At 60.6% G+C, this 19,384-nt stretch overlaps 1 long non-coding RNA gene across 1 annotated transcript in view; it reads left to right on the top strand.

The window, feature by feature from the left end:
* Nucleotides 1-19,333, top strand: part of LOC117642356 — a 77,444-nt gene extending 58,111 nt beyond the window's left edge. Inside the window, exon 3 of the long non-coding RNA XR_004587556.1 lies at nt 19,236-19,333. This is a non-coding gene — a long non-coding RNA (uncharacterized LOC117642356). The remainder of the gene's footprint in view (nt 1-19,235) is intronic.
* Nucleotides 19,334-19,384: the final 51 nt, after the last annotated feature.

Genomic DNA, 19,384 nt, shown 5'->3' on the forward strand with positions numbered 1-19,384 from the left:
TTCACCGCTCTGTCTCTCTCGCCCCCTACACGGGACGCTGCAGAGTGCGAGAGAGACAGAGCGACGAAAACGGACTCTCGGAGTCAGCCTGCTGCATGCTGCGCTGCTGCGGTCCGGTCCGTCGATTCGCGGGAAAAGCAAGTGGCACCGCGATGGGTCCTACAGACAAAATGCGATCTCCAAACGACGCGCAAACAAAGTTCGATCTCCAATGTCCCGCTAAACAAAGTTCGATGTGCTCAAACACGGGGCACGCGAATCTATTTTAAGTGGCCAATTAAATGATTTATTTCGTCTATTGCTAGCTTCTACCCTATGTTAATAATCACTAATCTTTTTAGCACAGTAACTGTTTCCCCAAAATAATTTGGCATCGCGCTGAAAAAGACTATTTAAGCAGAGAACATAACCTCAAATCTGGGCAGTCCCGTGGAGATCGAACTTTGTTTGTCCGGGCTTTGGAGATCGCACTTTGTTTGCGCGTCGTTTGGAGATCGCACTTTGTCAGTAGGACCCATCGACCGCGCGAGCACCGCGCGCCCTTTGGAGGGCTTATCTGGCGTGTTTTATGTGAGGAATACGCCGTGCCGTGCCGCGCCGTGCCGCTCCTTATGAATCACACACACACGCGTTGAATATTCGCACACCGCCTCTTTCGTTCCGCGCGTGGATCTGTGAATGGCACGGCGTTGTAACGGTGTCGACACGCGCCTATGCGTCCAGCTCGACTTTAATTTTTTTTTTCAGCTTTTTATTTCAAGTTTAATGTGTCCCCCGCGCTTGACCGTGACCGCGAAAGGCTCTTTGCACTTGGTTCACTTCTCTGGGACGCGTTTTGCGAGTGTACTCATCTTTTTAAACAATTTAAAGTTAAAATGTATGAAAATAATGAATAAAGACACGCAGGACACTGGGGGGTAGTAGGGAGGGCGGGGTAAAAGTTGGTTTCAGAGTCACTGCACTGCCCAGACGCCAGAGCGCGCCCGCCCGAAAGTCAAGTTGTGTGCCCGTGCCCCGGGGTCGACGCGTTACAGGCCATCCGGCCTGCCGTGTGTGTGTGTGTGTGTGTGTGTGTGTGTGTGTGTGTGTGTGTGTGTGTGTGTGTGTGTGTGCACGGCGTAACACAATAAAGAGTATGCTAAAAAAAGAAAGAAGCGCGTCTTCACAGACTGTTTCACAACGGCGATCACGGCGCGATATGCGGCGGCAGGGCGGCCAGGGCGGCCGGGCGGCCAAGAAATATGTGTGGGAGACACACTGCTTAATGCTTAGCGCCGAATACGCGAAAGGGCCGCGAGCGTGACGGGCATACGTTCCGGGGTGACGCTCCCCGGGCAAACAAAAGGCGAAATAATTGTCAACAACAACAACAAGGAAACAACAAGTTTGACCGTTTGATTGGCCCGCCGATGACGGACGGCCGAACGGCGCAGACGAATTGCAATGTGTGGTCGGCCGGCCATTCGGCCATTACCCACCGCCACCGATTATTTCACTTTATTGCGGTTGGCGCGGCAGCGCGGCGCAGGCCAGCCAGATGGGCGGCAGCGCTAAGTCTATTTATTATCGCGTTGCAGTTATGCAAATAGTAATCCAGGATCGGATGCGGTGTCTGCGCGGAGAAATTGAACAGAAGACGCGGGCTGGAAAATCGGAACCCGCTCGGTACTATGCAAAATTGGATCAAGCTGGCTGGAAAGATTAGGGCTTTTATCTCTCTATAACTACGAAACAGAGTGTCTGGGAGCAACTTAACTCGTGGAAAATTGATTTCTGTTTTATGTTGTTGTCCCCCTCACACTGAACGCCACTACACTGATAGGCCCACGGCCGGGCTGGCGCAGCAGGCGCGGTGTTGTACCGACTCGACTGAACGGCGCCGCGGCGCCACGGCACACTTTTTGGAACTGGTCCTTCCAGTCTTTTGCGCGGGCTTTCTTTCCGTGGGACAATTATTACGAGCGGCAAAGGGGAGAGGCTTTGCCTTCTTTTCTTCAACTCCACCTCATTGAATTCACTTATGCCAGCTGTACCGTGAAAAAAAAAGTTAAGTCAAATCGACTAAAATGTTTTCTTAGAGAACAGTTTTATTTAGCTTCCTCTTGTTTTATGCAGTGTGCTGCTCACGGCGCCGGAGGAAATTTGTCGCGCCTTTTCTCATGGCGTATGATGCTCGTTACCAGTGTAACGGTGGCGTGCTTGTTATTGGCCGAATGCATACGCGGCGATAAAAATCATAACGATTTAACGGTTCGCGCGGCAGCCATTCAGCATACAAAAACACACAGTATTAATGGCCGAAGGAAACACTCCGGTCACGCGGCGCCGCAAAAACTGTCGCGGTTCGACTTACAGTGGCGCGGTGGCGTTCGGCTTATTTGTAGTGGAGGCGGGCGCACCACTCGCCCAACCAGCAGAAAAAAAAAAGTATGCAAAAGATTTGTTCGCATTTTTTTTTCTGAAACCATGTGCTTTTAGTGTCTTTTTTTTTTCCTCACCTGCCGCCCAGTGTAGAGTGTAGGTGGTCCCCGGGGCGTGGCGCGCTGGCGGGGCCTCACCTGGGGCGTGGCGGGCACGGCCCTAAGGCGGCCTAAGACAACGAGACCCACCTTGTAACGCTAGACGAGAGGACTGTGACGTCACGCATCCGTTGGGAACGCGGGCGCAGGACGCTGCGATCCGATCGAACACACACACACACACAACACACACACACACACACACACACACACACTCTTCTCTACCTGTAATTATAATCAATATGCCACCGACGTCCTGCCCCGCCCCGCCCGGCCAAGGGCCGAAGATGCGCGCGGGGCGGCGGCAAGGCCTTCCCTCCGCGCCTCCGCGGCTCTGCGGCGGTGGGAACCGCGGGGCAGGCTAGGCCGGCAGGGCCGGCGGGGCAGCATCCACTTTGGAGAGGACCCCAATCAGCGTGGCTGGGCCCTGGGCTCGGCCGGGCTGGGCCTCCATAAACAGCTAGTCGATGACACGCGGACTTGCTGTGAGCTATCTATTGCTCCGCGTGGTTTGTGTGTGTGTGTGTCCTTAGATGCCTGTGGATGTCTGTGTGTGTGTGTTGATGCCGCTGCGATTCCACCAAGGCATAATAGTTTGCGAGTCCTCGGTGTCACTGACTTTCCTGCGAACTGTGATGAGGGTCCTCCGCAGAGTAGCAGTGCATTTGCGCGTGTGTGAGTGTGAGTGTGTGTGAGTGTGTGTGAGTGTGCGTGCGGCGCGCGACACATCGGCTTGGCAGTCACGTCGTCTGCCATTGCACCGGCGGCTTGTGGACCGCTAATTATCCACCAGGGCTGGGCCGCGGCTTGGCCGTGCCTGGGCCTTCCCCCACCAGTGGAGTGGTCTCTCCATTAGCGCGTCCCGCTGCTGTCCGCGCGGCCGCCGCCTCGCCACCCCCTGCAGTCCTGCAGTGGAGTCGCGCTGTCTCTCTCCCGCAGTGCCTGCTCGAGGTTCACACTTGCGTCGAGAAACGTAATTGCGCCAACAACGGTGCACTAAATGCGGGGAGCGCGGGGTCTTCTTTCGCTTCCCCGGCGGCTTGGGTCGGGTCGGCTGGAGTTGCGTACGGGTGCGCGCGTCCAGGGCGCGAGAACACACCACCGGTGGAGGACTGGGTTAGTTGGCTGCGTCTCTGTCGCTCTTACTCATCGGGCGCGGGGTGTGAGAGAGACAGAAAGACAAAGCCTCTGCACTGCCGACGGAGGCACAGCCGTGGCACGGCCTCCACGCTCTCCAGGGGCGACCCCTGCCGGTCCAGGGTCCAGCCAGCACACGGCCTCCCCCACATCCTCCACGGTCTCCTTGATATCCTCGACCGCCGCGGCGTACCCTATGGGCCCTATGGGCCCCTCCTACCTATATCTCGCACCCTTTGTCTGCATCGCCAGGATTGCCAGGATGGGCCGAGGCGGACGAGGCGGCCGGGGCACGATAATGGAATGGTTGCTGCTCATCCCTTTGTCTTCACGACGGCCTGCTAATTGGTGAAGGCTGCACCTATCGCCGTCCATCTGTCTGCCCGTCCGTCCGTCCGTCCGTCCTCCCGTCCGTCCGGGATGCGCGAGGAGCGCCTGCGAGGTAGACCCACCCGTCGAGCTGTCTGTCTGTCTGTCTGTCTATCTGCCTGTCTGTCTGTCCGTCCGTCCGTCCGGCTGCGACATTACCACACAGGCATAGCGCTCATTTAGCCAGGAGCCACGAAGGCGCGGAGGAACAAGCGCTGCCGGCAAAAATATCAGATAATGTGCCACTTTCTCCGCGCCTCGTCGTTCGCAGTGAGCCTGCCGGCGTTTTGCGTTTTGCACACGAAACGCGCGCGCGGAGTCCGAGGGGGGGAGGGGAGGGGAGGGGAGGGGGGAGGTGTGTCTCTTCGGTTTGGTTCGCGCGATCCGCCTCAATGGTTTCACTGCCCGTCGCGTTCGCGCTGTGAAGCCTGTGCGAATGGTTGGTCGCTCCTGTCCTTGTCGCTCTGATGCGGCCGCCCCTGTGCGTGCGAGAGAGACAGCGACGTGGAGTCGGTCCGTACAGGTGTGCTTTGTAATAAAGCGGCCGGTGAATCAACAAGCTTATGGCCAGCAGGTGAACGGCCCACTTGGCGCGGTCTCGCTCTGATGCGCCGCGGGGGCTCGCTGGGGGCGTGTGGCCCGGCCCGGCCTGGCGCGGCGCGGCGGAGCGTTTATCTCGAATGCGGCCGCGGTTACGAACCCGACGCGTAGAATGAAAAGAGTCCGAAAGTGAATTTGAGAGCGATCTTGCTCGGCGAGGTATGGCGCCCGGCGCCTCGGCCCCGAGGGCGAGCGCGGTCTGTGCGCTGGAGCTGCTGGAGCTGGAAAGCAACGAAACGTGCGGGAGAAATGGCAGGCAGGCAGTGCAGCCACCCACGCAAGTCGGCCGCAGCGAATCCATTGTCGGCAGATGCAGTGATGCGGTGGCGGGGCGGTGAGGTGACGCTGCGGTCTGGGCCCCCGGTGCGCCCCCGGGGCTCGCCTGCCCGGCCTGCCGAACCATTTCTGTCTCCCTCGCTCCCCTGCGCGGCGCCCCGTGAGTGCGAGAGAGACAGAGCGACGAAACGATCCTTCGGCGTGGCTCGGCATGGCTCGGCTGCGGTCGCGGTTCGGTATCGATCCTCGAGAAAGGAGGGCCTGCCGCGCCATCGGCCTCACGCTGCCGCGGTCGTCCTGTCTCTCTCGCACTCCTGCGGGCCGCCCCGTGAGTGCGAGAGAGACAGAGCGAAGTCAGCCTGCATGCCCTGCGCACTGTGTGCCTGCGACGGCTTTTTCGATTTGGCGGCGCTGGCGGCCCTGCCGTCGCCCAGCCTCCACCGCGGCGGCGGTGCCCCGGTGACGCCATGATGACGTCACCGAAGGTCGCGCGGCCCTCTCCCATTGGTCGCTCGTCATTTGCGGTCGAGTGTGTTTCGACGAGAGGGTCGCGTCTTTCTCCTCGTCCGCTCGAATCATCCGCGTCCCCGCCAAGGCCCTCGCCGTCGTCTACCCTGCTGCGAAGCCTGCGAAGCATGCGAAGCCGCTGCAGAGGCTCACTGCGGACAGTGTGCTCTGCCTCTCTCTCGCACCCCTAGGGACCGCCCCGCGAGTGCGAGAGAGACAGAGCGATGCCCTGCTCGGAACAGGCCCGCGGGCGGCACTTGAAGCGCGCTCTGTAAATGCCGCGGAGACCTCAACGCGCGCGGCGGCGCAGAGTCGTCGCTGTGCGGACCGCCCCGCGAGTGCGAGAGAGACGAACTCTCGAAATGAATGCAGAGGCCCACAGCAGCGCTCCGCCGCGGACTGGACATCCACGTCCACCCGGACGCCGGGCCGTTTACTGCGGGGGCCTGCTCGCCAAACGCGCGCGTCGTCGGCGAGGTCAAGCACCCCGTCGGGCACCTACCGCCACCCCGACACGTCGCCGGCGTGATAATCGTAACTCGTGATTGGCGTGGCGTGGCGTGGCTTGGCGCGGCGCGGCGCGATCTGACGGACGCAACGCGTACGGAACCCCAGAGTTATTGCCCCCTGTCATTAATGCGTGTGACGATGCCGGACCGACACAGAGGCGCGACGCGCGCCGAGCCTGGGCAGCCGGGGCGTCGGCGTCAAGCAAGGCGTCGAGCCAGCCAGCGCGGCCAAGCCAGGCCAAGCCGGCCCGACCAATCAGGGGGCGTGCAAGTGCGTGGAATTCATTATCTGGGGTTCATCGGCTCTGCGTGCGTTTGTGAGTGTGTTTGTGTGTGATGGCAGAGGCACCATTTCGCCATCGTAATCACAAGTGTAGATGTTTCATTCATTCATGCATGCATTCATTCCGCTGTCCCGTCATTCATTGGTTCATTTATTCGTGCATTCATTCATCCGCCCCGTGCCTCCCCCTGGTGGTGGGGCTCACCTAGGCATCCCGCCCCTCTCCGCGGTGTGCCCGCGGTGTGCCCACACTGGGAGGGGCGCGGGGGGAGGCCGGCGTCCGCGCTGGCGCACCGCTTACCTGCAGTCGATGGTCCGATGCGATGCGCTGCGCGACGTTTGATTCATATAACCGGCGCGGCAGCAACAACAACAACAACAACTCTGCAATGTGAGTAAGAACGATTGGGCGGCTGTGCTTTGCGCTGCTGGCAAAAGATCCGTCATCTCTCCCTTCATGTTGTTGTAGTTTTTGCCCTTTTTGTTGGCCGCGTGTTGTTGCTCTAGCGCGCTTGTCTCGCGGTCCGTCCGGCTGCAGACTGTCTCTCTCGCACTCATGGGGCGCCCCGTATAGGTGCGAGAGAGACAGAGCTCTCGGTCTGCTGCTCGGCCCTCATTTGCGCGACAAGTGGAGCGTCCCTGATTGGTCAGCACGCGTTCTTTTGATTGGCCGACACTGCCTGGGCACTGCCTTGGCACTGCCTTGGCTTGGCACTGCAGCCCCGCGGGGGCGGCCGATGCATTTCGCAAACTTTGTTGTTGTTGTTGGGCGCAGCGGCGCGATTGAAATTGCTTGTTATTGTCGTCGGGTGTAGCGCCACGCGTCGCGCGCGGCAGAATGGAGTCGCTAACGAAATATTGTTCCATTTGTTGTTGCAGGTGAGCGGACAGGCTGCGCTCGCAGCGCGGCCAGCCTTCGGCCAATGTCTTCATGATCGGATCGCGGGCCAAGCCGGCCCACCAGGCCCACGCGTGAGTGCAGCGGGCGGCTCTCTTGTTTTCGCTCGTTTTCTGGAACGATGTTGTTGACCAAAGTAGTTTCATTATTCTTAAGGGGGTTTTGCTTTTATTTGGTTGGACAATAACAGTTTGAAGATCGAGAACGAGCTGGAGTCATTTTGATCGGGTTGCTGCGGATGTTGGAGGTTGGCAGTGATTTTCGAGGGTGCGTTTGTGTGTGAGTGCCGAGGGGGGTTGTTTGCCTGTCTGTGCGTCCGTCTGTCTGCCAGTGGACCAGGCGCGGGCAGCGCCAGCCAAACACGGGCGGAGTGCTCTGGGTTGTAGTTGGCGCTGTGCATCTGGAAAGTGCGTGCGCGTCGCAGCAGCGCTCTCACTGGACAAACATCCTGGACGAGGAGGAGGAGGAGGCTAGGCGAGGAAAAGTGCAAATATGTTGGCGGTGGTCCCGCGGCTCGGCCCGGCCAGGCCCGGCTGGCCCCACCCGGCCGCCTTTGACGTCTTTGCGGTGAAATGCGAGCGGTTTGTGTCTTTGGGCGACGAGAGACGCGCCCGGTTCAACTTTTCGGCGTTGGCGGTGACGGCGGCGCCGAAATGCCGTCGTCCAGGACGACGTCCAGGATGACGTCCAGGACGGCGCCGCGCATGGCGTGCTGCGGCGCGGCGCGACCTTAAGACACACCGCGTCCCTGTGTACTCGTGTGAGTTTGTGTGTGCATGTGTGTGTGTGGTCAGCGTGTGTGCTCTTCCCGGTTCACACGACCTCCCTCCACCGTCACCTGACCCTTGCCTCGGCTACCGCTTGCCGCCTCTGCCGGTGTGGATCCCCTCCGAAAAAAAAAACAACAAACCAACAGAAAAGAACGAACAGACTACGAGCACAGCAGGTTCACAGACGTGATTTTGTTACCCAGTCTTGCGCGTTTGGAGCTGCAACAGGAAATCTGAAATAAATTACCGGGGGAGGGGGGGAACGTCTCGTGCCGGAGGCGGCACTGCTGTGACACTGCGGCTGTTGAGTCAACTCGGCTGATGAGCCCCGCCACGCCCCTCCACCGCAAAAGGGATTGGCGGCAAAAAAAAGAAGACAGGTCGTTATTGTCGGTTTTTGTGGTATAGCAAGTTGAGCCGTCGATTGCGGCATTGAGGCTGGCTGGGCTGCCGGCCGCGCTATGCCTGTGTGGGTGCGCGGCGGGCGCGGCGGGCGCGGCCCCCCGTTTGAATGTGACGTGCGAGGGCTCGACTGCCAGTGGTTCTCAACCTTAGGGTCGCGACCCCAAGTGGGGTCGCGAAAAAATTTTAAGGGGTCGCGGCGAGGTAGCTGGGGTCGTGTTTTGGGCCGATTTTAAGCAGCCACTGCGTCTGATCCGAGGCGGGCATTTTGCTCCCTCAACGGGCAATTGGTCTTTGAACCTTCCTTTAGCATGCCTTTGTTACGGAGTGTGATTATGAGTCTAAGTTTGGGAGCAGTATTGTCTCAAAGTTTACCAAAACGGTCAGAAATGTCTTTGAAAAATCGTGTTTTGGGCCGATTTTAAGCAGCCACTGCGTCTGACCCGAGGCGGTATTTCGTCCTCCTTCAACGGGCAATTGGTCTTTGGACCTTCCTTTAGCATGCCTTTGTTACGGAGTGTGATTATCAGTCTTAGTTTGGGAGCAGTATTGTCTCAAAGTTGGCCGAAACGCTCAGAAATGTCTTTGAAAAACCGTTGTGACTGTTTTGGTCAACTTTGAGACAATACTGCTCCCAAACTAAGACTGATAATCGCATTCCGTAACAGAGGCATGCTAAAGGAAGGTCCAAAGAACAATTGCCCGTTGAGGGAGCAAAATGCCCGGCTCGGATCAGACGCAGTGGCTGCTTAAAATCGACCCAAAACATGATTTTTCAAAGACATTTCTGAGCGTTTTGGCCAACTTTGAGACAATACTGCCCCCAAACTAAGACTGATAATCGCACTCCGTAACAGAGGCATGCTAAAGGAAAGTCCAAAGACCAATTGCCCGTTGAGGGAGCAAAATGCCCGCCTCGGATCAGACGCAGTGGCATGCTAAAGAAGGGGTCCCGTGGGGTCGTGAAACTTTTCCTGGGGGTCGCGGAAATTTTTGGCTACAAATTTGGGGTCGCGAGCCGGGAAAGGTTGAGAACCGCTGGACTAGGCTGACCCGCCCGCTTGGCGCCGCTTGGCGCCGCTTGGCCAACCTGTCGCGCTGTCGCGCCCATTCCGCCTCGCGCTGACGCGTGCTGTCACGCGGCCAGTGGACTGCCTCCGAGAGTCGCTTTCGTCGCTCTGTCTCCCTCGCACTCTTGGGGCATCCCGTGTGGGTGCGAGAGAGGCAGAGCGGTGTGCAGGAAAGGCCCTGCCGGCCGCGCACGCGTCAGCGCGTCAGCGCGCCAAGCGACGCCGTGTACGGCACGACTGTCTGGCCGGCCGGCGGTGTGACACAACAAGGGTCGCGAAAGAAACCTATCGACTATGACCCCGAAAAGAGTCATGTTTTTGTCTCGGATTTGACTGGGACTCTTTTTTCCGCGCATCAAAAAAAAGGGCGCCAAAACAGCCGCCTTCTGTTCGAGTGTAATGGTCGAATAATGGCGGCCGTGATAAACGACGCCAAATGAAGTGACGCCGCCCGAGGCCAGCCCTTGGGCCAGCGCTTGGGCCAGCCCGCCAGTGGCGCGCCACTGCAATGCATAGCTTGAATAGCTTCCCCACTTTTCGTAATAAAGCATCCTGCTTTGTTGTCGTTCCTTTTTTTTCGTTTGGTCGTTTTGTTTGGTTGGCGTGTCGCGGTGCGCGCGGTGCGCGGGGGACAGACGCGGCTAGGCCGTCCTAACCTCACTCGCCGCCGCGCAGCACCGCGCCGCCCTCGGCGATGAGCAGGCCTAACGAGGGGGCATTCCGGCGCTGATTTTGATGCAACTGGACACGTTGGCGTTCGTTAGCGCCGGCCGGCCGCACCGGGAGAAGAGGGCTCGGCCGAAGAGAGAAAAAAGATTTTCTTTGTGCATAGGGTTGTTCCGGGGCCGCCTTAATCAACCGTTCCGAGAAACGGTTGTCTTGGCGACCGACCGCGCGTCCGGTGGCGGCGGCCGGTCATTCATAGCCCGCCTGAAACGCGACGCCATGCCGCCCGGCCCGGGGCCCGGGGTGACTGACACACGGCCAACACGTTTCGAACGCCATCCAAACAGTTTTCGATATTTATTTTCGACTTTTGATTTGCCCGGATGCCGCGGGGCGAGAATGGCGGTTGGCCGAGAATAACCGCCGCGACGTCGACGACCCGGGATGACATAAACGCCGAGGTCTACACGGCCTCCACGGTGATGATGACCAGTGGCGCCTCTTTCGGACGGGCCCGCCGCATCGCCTTGTGGGTTTTTAGTTTTCCTTGTTTTCTTTTTCAAGTTAGTTTTTACTTTTTCCCTTGCTGATGAGCGTTTGATCGTTCGAATATGGCCGCGCTCCGGCGTCGCGGCACAAGGCAAGGCGTCCCGCCGTTTGAACGCTTGAAATGTTCAATTGCCACCGGCCAGGTCGGCCATCTCCATGACAACGGCCCGGACCACGGACTCCGCGTTCGGCGACGGATCGGTGCCGCGCGCCGTGACGTGGTGGCCGACGAGGAGAAGGGTGTTCTCGTCTTTGAGCGCGCACCGCGAGGGCGGGGCCGTGGCGGGGCCGCGAGCAGTGCGTTTTACTGCAGTGAGATGACCGCCGCCGCCGCCACGCCCAGCGCAGACTCATTCCGACGTGTCTCTGTCGCACTCACGCGGCGCCCCGTGTGCGTGCGAGGGGGACGGAGCGACGGGACGCCGCCCGCCCCGCTGCAGCCTGCTGCCTGCCTGCTGTGCTGCCCAGACTCCCTGCGCGATTCGAGGATGGCGACGCCGGAAAGGGCGGGGCGGCCGGCAAGGTCACGCTGTCGGTGGGCGGGGCGGGGCGGGGCGGGGCGGGGCGGCGCGGGGCCAACACCCGCGTAAAGCCGGGGCTGTAAAAAGGCGGCTATTTTTGTCCGACTGGACAGCCGCCGTCGTCGTGACATCCCCGCCTCGCCTCGCCTCGGCCGGCCGGCCGGTCGGTCCCCGCGCGGCCATCGGTGTAAAACGCTCAAAATCCACTACGTGCAGGCGCGTCGGCCTGTCCGCGGCCCCGCCGGCCCGTCGACGGCGCTGAGATAAACCAGGATTTGATCAGGACGAGGCGGGCCGGGCCTGGCCGGGCCGGGCAGGCGATGCGCGCGCTGAAGGCTGGAAGAATCGGCGATAAAGCCCGACCGAAAAGGCATTCGGGAAATGCAAGAGGGTTGCGTCACCCGACAAGAGCGAAGCGACGCCGCGACGTCGTCGCCCCGGCGGCGCTTCTCCCAGGCGACGCGACGCGACGCGACGCGACGCCCTCACCCGCGCTGACCCGCGGGCCGCGGCGCTTCCTGGCCGGCCAGCCGGTGGAAAGCTTGAAATCCGCTTTGCTTTTTGTTGTTCTGTCCTCTGTCCTGTTCAAAGCGCGCGGCCGCCGCCTCACGCGCGCGCGGTAACCTTTCACCGCTCGCCGAAAAAATAAATGATCACTGACGACAGCAAAAAGGGCCGAGCGATTCCCTGAATCTATGCAGCCGCAGCAGCACGGCGGCCCGGGCCTTGCCTTTTCCCGAGCCCCTTCGCGGTTCGCGCGGCGAAAGCGAGCCGCCTGCACACAATGCGTGCCTGGCTGGCCTGGCTGGGCCTGGCGCCATGTTGGCGGTCTTGATCGCGGCGGCCGGGCCACGCCGAGTGCGTCGTGTTGGCCGTGGCCGGTTTTTCCTGCGCCGATCATTTTCCACGACGCCGTGGTCGTGCACACTGTGGTGGTGCCGCCGGCCTGCCTCCTTTATATCGGCAATATACACGGCGAGCGGCGTGTTTGGCGGTGGCCGCACGCACGCACGCCCCGGGCCGCCGCACCTCGCCGTCGACGAGTTTCGGGGCTCGTCGTTGTTAACGCGCGTGTGCTTTTACAAGCGAGCCCCGAAAGCCCCCAACAAACACAACACTCGCGGAACGATGGCGATAATTAAAAGGGACTCGACCGAAAACAACATCAACAAGAGAAGCGTGCATGTTTTTGTTGTCATCGCGTGTGCCGGCCATGGCAGGCCATTGCAGGCGGCGCTGCATTTCGTGCGCCAAACGTGAGAATGCGTTAAGAACCTCGCAGCCCCGGGCCCGGGAACGAGGGGGCAGGGGGGGGGGCACTCGTCTTCTTATAAGCGTTTTGTCGCGGAGCGGACTTAAACGGCGGCAGTAAAAATGCACTCCTCCTCCCGCCGTTGTTGATATTATCCTTCCGTGACCATATACGCCCTGCAGGCCTGCAGGAAGCGCGGCGTGGGTCCGTCGGCCGGTCGGGTGGGAGGGTCCGCGTCGCGGCGTCGCGTCGCACGGCCGTGACACGCAGACACGCAGCAAGCCATTTCGACCGTGTACTCGTTGTCCCCGTGCACGTCAGCCGCGAACGGACAGACAGACAGACAGACAGACAGACAGACAGACAGACAGACGACAGACAGACAGACAGACACGGCAGACGAGCGCCTCGGCGGCTGCTGCGGCGCGTCGAAGAAACATCCGGTATGAAAAATATATTAGGTCTCCGTGGGCGCTGGCCGCGCTGCCGACAGAACGCCGTCGCCGCAAAATAAAAAGCAAGGCAGGCGACGGCGTGGAAACCAGTCAAAATGGTTTTGCAAAAGGAGAGAGAAAGAAAGAGGAGTGGGAGATGGGCCGAGTGGGCAGTGCAAGGTGCAGCACAAGGGCAAGGCTGGGCAAGGCCAAGGCAAGCGGGCCACCGCGCCGCCACCGCGGTGCACCGGCCTCAAACTGCCTGCAGGCTAGCTCGCTGCCTTAAAGTTGTCTCAACGCCGTGTGTGCGTGCCTGTGAGTCTGTGTGTGTGTGTGTGTGTACACGAGAGAGCAGCGCGCGTGTCCCGTGGGCACAGCCGGGCACAGCAGGTCGCCACACACGTCGCGAGATGCAAAACTCTCCACGCCATCTTTGAGGAGACGACGGGGCGAGGGGAAAAAAGGAGTTCACAGCGACGAACGAACGCAGCGAAGCGGCCCGCCTGGCGGGTAGGCAACCCGCCGACACCCGTGCGTGCAACCTCGGTGGTGGCCTACCCGCCGGGCTGAAGCCATCAAATAAGACTCAGGACGACGCCGGCCTGAAATTACCGCACCAGAGCGGCTGCGGCACGGCGGGCCAATTGTCGAGCAGCTCTGCTGCGAATCCCACCGGCCTTGCCTTTCCCGCCGCGCATTCGGTTTCCGACGTATTCCGTCTGCGCTCCCAAGGCCGGGAGGGAGAGAGATTTGCGCTCGTTTCTCCCAAACTATCCTGTCACCGTTTCGTTCGATGCCCCGCGCGACCAAGGTCCCCACTCCACTGTACACCGAACGCCCGGGCCGCCACGCCCCGCCGTCATTCGCGCCCGATATGTGCTGAGGCTGTCCGTGCCGGGAATGCATTGGCACTGTTGTTGCCTCAGAAAACAAGGCACAATCGGCCTGTTTTAGGCCAGGGCTATGGGCTAGGGGCCGCGCCAGGCCGCGCCAGGCGAGTGGTCTAGGACGTTGTCTCGGCGCACGGCCGGCAAGGACCCCCCGGCAAGGTCCTCCGCGCTCTCCGCGCACTCCGTGTCAATCGGGCAGGTGCAAATCTCCGCGACGGTTTGGTCTTTTCTCGGACCGTTCTGTTGCCAAAGCCCTTTCTGTGTTCGCTCCCGTTTTGGCTCTGCGCGGCCGCCCAGCGCCCACTTTTGTTTGTTTCCTGATTTCGCGCGGCCCGTGTGCCCCACTCCACCGTCTGGCCACGTCACCGAGGCTCGCCGAGTCCCAAGGGCGGCGCTGGGCGGCGCTGCATTTGGCGCGTAATTCGTTCCGCAGGTGTGAAGTCGGCGGGGCCGGGCCAGCACCGGGCCGGGCCACCGGGACGCGGCGGCGCAGCGCGACACGCACTTAGTCCCGAGTGCTCTTTTTTTCCGGCTCGCCGGGCCACCCGGTGCATCAAAAAAAGGCGGGAGAATGAGCGAAGATTACACAGGCGATACCCCCTTTTTTTGTTTTTGTGGGAGGGGACAACGGTCACCTGTTATAATTAAGCTTCATTTGTTGCATCGTGTCGCCAGCTCACGCCGTCGCTCAGGAAGTGCCAACTTTACAAAAATTTCCAGCGTGTGTCTGTAGCTTCTTAACAGGCTCGGGCTGGCCAGGGCAGACAGGCAGAAAAATCTGCCGGGGCCTTCGGGTTTGGGACCAGTAACGTCACGAAGTTGGTCAAAGAGTGACTGAATCTCCGAAAGTAGCCGTTTTAACTGATTTTGGGCGGCCACTGCGTCCGATCTAGTTGCGGTCAACGGCCTACCTCGACGTCCTAGTATTCTTAAGACCCTACTCTTTCATGCTCTGTATCGGGAAGACGTTGACCGCAACGATTTTGGCTTTGACCGCAACGATTTTCCGACCAAGTTGGTCAAAAAGTGGTCGAATCTCGGAAATTTGCTGATTTTGCTGACTTTGGGTGGACACTGTGTCCAATCTAGTCGCTGTAAAAGGCCTCCCTCGACGTCCTAGTATTCTTAAGACCCTACTCTTTCATGCCCTGTATCGGAAAGACGTTGACCGCAACGATTTTGGCTTTGACCGCAACGATTTTCCGACTAAGTTTTGCTGATTTTGCTGACTTTGGGTGGCTACTGTGTCCAATCTAGTCGCCGTAAAAGGCCTCCCTCGACGTCCTAGTATTCTTAAGACCCTACTCTTTCATGCCCTATATCGGGAAGACATTGACCACAACGATTTTGGCTTTGACCGCAACGATTTTTCGACCAAGTTGGTCAAAAAGTGGTCGAATCTCGGAAATTTGCTGATTTTGCTGATTTTGGGCGGCCACTGTGTTCAATGTAGTTGCCGTAAAAGGCTTCCCTCGACGCCCTAGTATTCTTAAGACCCTACTATTTTATGCCCTGTATCGGGAAGGCTATTGACCGCAACTAGTTTAGGAGCAGTAGCCTCACAAAGTTGGTCATTAAGGGTAAAAACATAATGATGATCGGGGGCCTTTTGCGGTCTTATCCGCTGGGGCCTTTTGGGGGCCAGTCCGAGCCTGCTTCTTAACAGGGGGCGTCAGGATAACTTGACGTTGACATTATAGTTTCTAGCTTTGTTACCCCGCGGTGAGGCAGAGCAGTAGACTTTTTTTGTCAAGTCCGTCGCGGCGTTCTGATGATGGAGATTCAAACACCGAGGTCGACTCCAGCGTCGCCCACCGCGAGCAGGGCAGGGCAGGGCGGGGGCGATAGCGCAACAGGGTGCATTCGTCGTCGTCCACAGAGCCTCGCTAGCAAAGCTTCCTTAAGAGGTCCTTACCGCGTCTTGCGTCACGACCTGAACGCCTGTCAATCAAATTGAACGAGTCAAGGCGTATGCCGGGCTATGCCTGCACCTGGCGCACCGACACTCGGCCCGGCCCGCCTCGCCGCCCAGCCCCGATTTCCTGCCCGTTTCCCGCCACTAATAATGTCGAAACGGTCATTGGTCATTTGCGGTGGCGGTCGAGGGGGTCGTAAAGATCGAAACCCGGTCGCCGCACTTCGCTTTTACACTGCGCCGTCCGGCCGCCCGGCGAGAGTGTAGTGAAGACATTGTGCCGCCTTGCAAATGAGCTGCAGGCTTTCCAACCCGGCCGCCAGAGGGCACCACCGCCGCGGAGCTAGTTTGGAAGATTCGACTGTGGATGAAATCGCCAACACGCGGGATGAGAGCGCCGTCCGCCAACTCGGTCGATAGGCGTGCCTCGATGGCTCGATAGGCGTGCCTCGTAAACGACCCAATGTTGATCCAACGTAACGAAGGAGAAGGCCCCACCTCGCCCCGCTCTGTCCAATCATAAAAGCTGCGAGAGATCGAAAGAGAAATGTACATTAATGCGCCCGGGCCGGCGGCTGCTCCGTCTCGGCCGCCAGAATCTAGATCTGTGTGCCAGTGCCACTCAGGACCGGGCAACGCCGGGCACCGCCTTGCCGTCGAATCTCCCTAGGTGGCGTCACCGAACCTGCCAACTGGAGGGCGGTGGCCACCTCGCGCGACTGGGACCGACTCGGACCGACTCGGACCGCTGCGAAAACGAAAGTGAAACACGACTGCGCGCCCGTCGCCGTGTGCTCGCGTGTGTGTGTGTGGGTGCGTGCTCTCGGAGAGGACAGCCTGGCGTCAATAAACAAAAACAAGAACCATGGCGGGAAAACAAAAACTTAATTGATTTGGTGGCATGGCGGCGTGCAAAGTGCGCGGCGTCTTCTATGAGGCGCAGCGGAACTGCATCTAACTAAGGGCCTTCGTGGAAGTGGTGCCGCGCCGCTCCGCTCCGCACGCCGGAGTCACCTTAGCCCTCCTCCCCCCGGCACAGCGCCACGGGGCCTCGCCACGGCCTCGCGGCGCCTAACTGGACGCCCTTTTTTACGCAGTTGCGCGGTCTTTCCGTGAGAATCGTCACCGGGCGAGCGGCCTGGCACCGCGCAGCACCGCGCGCGGTCTTTGCCCCGCCTAGTGTGTCGTGTATGTGTGGGTCGGGTGTGCCTGTGTGCGTGAGCATGTGCATGAGAGGGCAGCGGCGGAATGGAAGGAGCCCGGCCTCGCCTAGAGCCTCGCCCAGGCCCCTAACTGGGGTACAAACATGGACGCCGCGTGTAGGGCGCGGTCTCGGTTCGCCTCAAACCGAGATGCAGTTGCCGCCGCGCACCGCACCAAGTAGTAGCTTTGCACTTCCGCTTCAAAGTGCGACACGCCTTTTCAGTTGGTGGCCCTGCCAACCTAACACACACACACACTCACCTGCAGAGTGGTGCGTCTCTCGGGGCCTCTGGTGCCTGGGAACGCATTGGATGGCAACGGAATCATGTGACAGTGAGTCCTTGAGCCGCGGCAATTTCCCCGCAGCGGCCCGAGGGCCTCGCTTCACAACACGTGACAATGCGCGATGCCTATCGCACCTGAAATTGGACCGTTTTTGTTTTTCCGGCGACGCGACGCTTCAGGCTGCTGCAGGCTGATGCAACGCGGGTAATCCAAGCCGGGCGTTATAGCGCCATCCGGCCGTTGCTTTTTACGCGTTTTACGCGCTCGCTCGTCGTCGCTAGCGCCCCGCGCGGCCGCCTTTGGAAGCAGCGCTTTGCTTACTTTTGACCCGGGCCGCCCGGCCGCCCGGCCGCGCGAAGGAGTGCGATACCCGGTAGCCGGCCCGGTCCGCGGGGCGGCGCGCGTGACGTGACGACGTGACGAGGTGACGCGTGACTGCGGCGCGACGCTTGCCCGGTCGGGACGTCACGCGTCACGGCGGCCGGCCCGCTCTGTCCCTCTCGCACTCATGGGGCGTTCCGTTGGAGTGCGAGAGAGACGGAGCGACGAGGCGCTGTTCGGAAGCAGCCTGCAGCACGCGCTGTGCGCTACGCAACGCCGAAAGCTGACGCTACGCGCTACGCGTGGCCTGGCTGGCTGCCTGGCCGGCCGACCCGGCCGGTGGATGCAGCCATCATAGTCAGTAATGAGATTCATGGAGCATAGCGGCGGTCCGCCCGCTGGCCGGCCGACGTGACGGCGAGGTGACGACGACGTGACGAAGACGTGACGAAGACGTGACAGCAAAGTGACAGCCAGGCCGACCCGTTCTCCACGTGTCCGATGTCGGCCGATAGTCCATTGTTTTGACGGCTCGAGGCGTGCGTTGCGGCTGGACACTCACATTCTTGCGCCTGTCTGGTCGCCAGACGAGCTAGCGATAAGTGCACCAAGAGGGATTCGGTGCGCGTCACTTTAGTGTCCTTAATGTTGGTACGGCTGTTGCATACGGTAACCCACTTGAGAAGCCGGTGGGACTTGGCTGGACTCGGCGGCCCCGCTGACCGGGTTGCAGCGTTGCGGCCAGGCTTGCCTACACACCGGGCGCCACAGGCTGCCACAGGCCACCCTGCTCTTGCTGTGCCGACTGACTTCCAACAGCACTTTCGTCGCTGTCTCTCTAGGCCTGCGGGACGCCCTGCGAGAGCGAGAGAGACAACGCGACCCGCGGCGGCGATTCGCGTACGGCGTACGGCACACCTGGCTGCAGTCCCGGCCTGCCTGAACGGCCTGGACGGCCTGGACACAACCCCCGGGGCCTACCGGGGCCAGGCCGGCCAGGCCTCGTCAGCGCGCTGCTCGCGCTGCTCGCGAGGGACGGCGACGGCGGGACGTATTACGGAGCGGGATTTGAACTGCCCGAGGCTAGTTTCGAAATGAAGCTGGAAGCAACGGTCCAGTGCGCGACGACAGCCAGCGAGCAAGCCAGCGAGCAAGCCAGCCGGTCCGAGTAATGTGTACCCGCTGGTCCCTGGTCGCCGCCGGTCCGGCCGCCGGTCCGCTGCCCCGCGAGCCGCGACACATGCACGTTGTCGCCGGCCCCGCTGGCTCCAACCAAGGCGGCACCAGGCATCGCGGCGGGGTTCCAATAAATTTACCGGGCGCAGCCGGCGCAGGCGCGGGCGCATCGGGAAACATCAACAATTGTTACCGCCGCGTCGCGTCGTCGTCGTCGCCGTCTCGTAACCACCACCTGTGATGCAAACAACGAAATAAATAAAGGCGGGGAATAGATTCCCGAGGGCTGTCACTCTACACCGTGCGGGGCACCAGCACTGCCCTGCCGGCTCCGAAACCAGATCCGTCCTGGCCGTCTTGGCCGTCCCGGCCGCGACGTTGTGACGGACGCGTTATCCTGGGCGATGATCACTCCGAGGTGCAGCGCTCCTCGGCCAACCCACGACAAGTTTGCATATCACTGGAGGATATCTCTGTGGCCGAGGTTCGCGCTCGCCAAATGTTTCCCTCGGTTTTTGTCGGCCTTGTTTTTTGTCGCCCAGTAGCAAAGCCACCTGCAAAGGACGGAAGCACCTTGGACTCTGTCCGCCGGAGTCAGCGCGCTCCGCGAGTCTAGAGTGTCACTGAGCTTGTTGTTGTTGATGTTGTTTCCTGGAGCTCAACGAACTGTTCCCCTGTTGCAGATGACGGTGCGGTGGACCTCCCCCTCGACGCGGGGGCCTACATCGTCGCAGGGGTGACCCGGACGGTCTCCCCGCCATGATGCGCCCAGGGACGGGCGTGGGGGCGGCGCCGGGGGCGTCGTCCGGGCTGGGCGCCGGGGCGCAGTGCG

This window comes from Thrips palmi, unplaced genomic scaffold (genome assembly GCF_012932325.1).
Source record: "Thrips palmi isolate BJ-2018 unplaced genomic scaffold, TpBJ-2018v1 HiC_scaffold_16, whole genome shotgun sequence".
Lineage (NCBI taxonomy): Eukaryota > Metazoa > Arthropoda > Insecta > Thysanoptera > Thripidae > Thrips > Thrips palmi.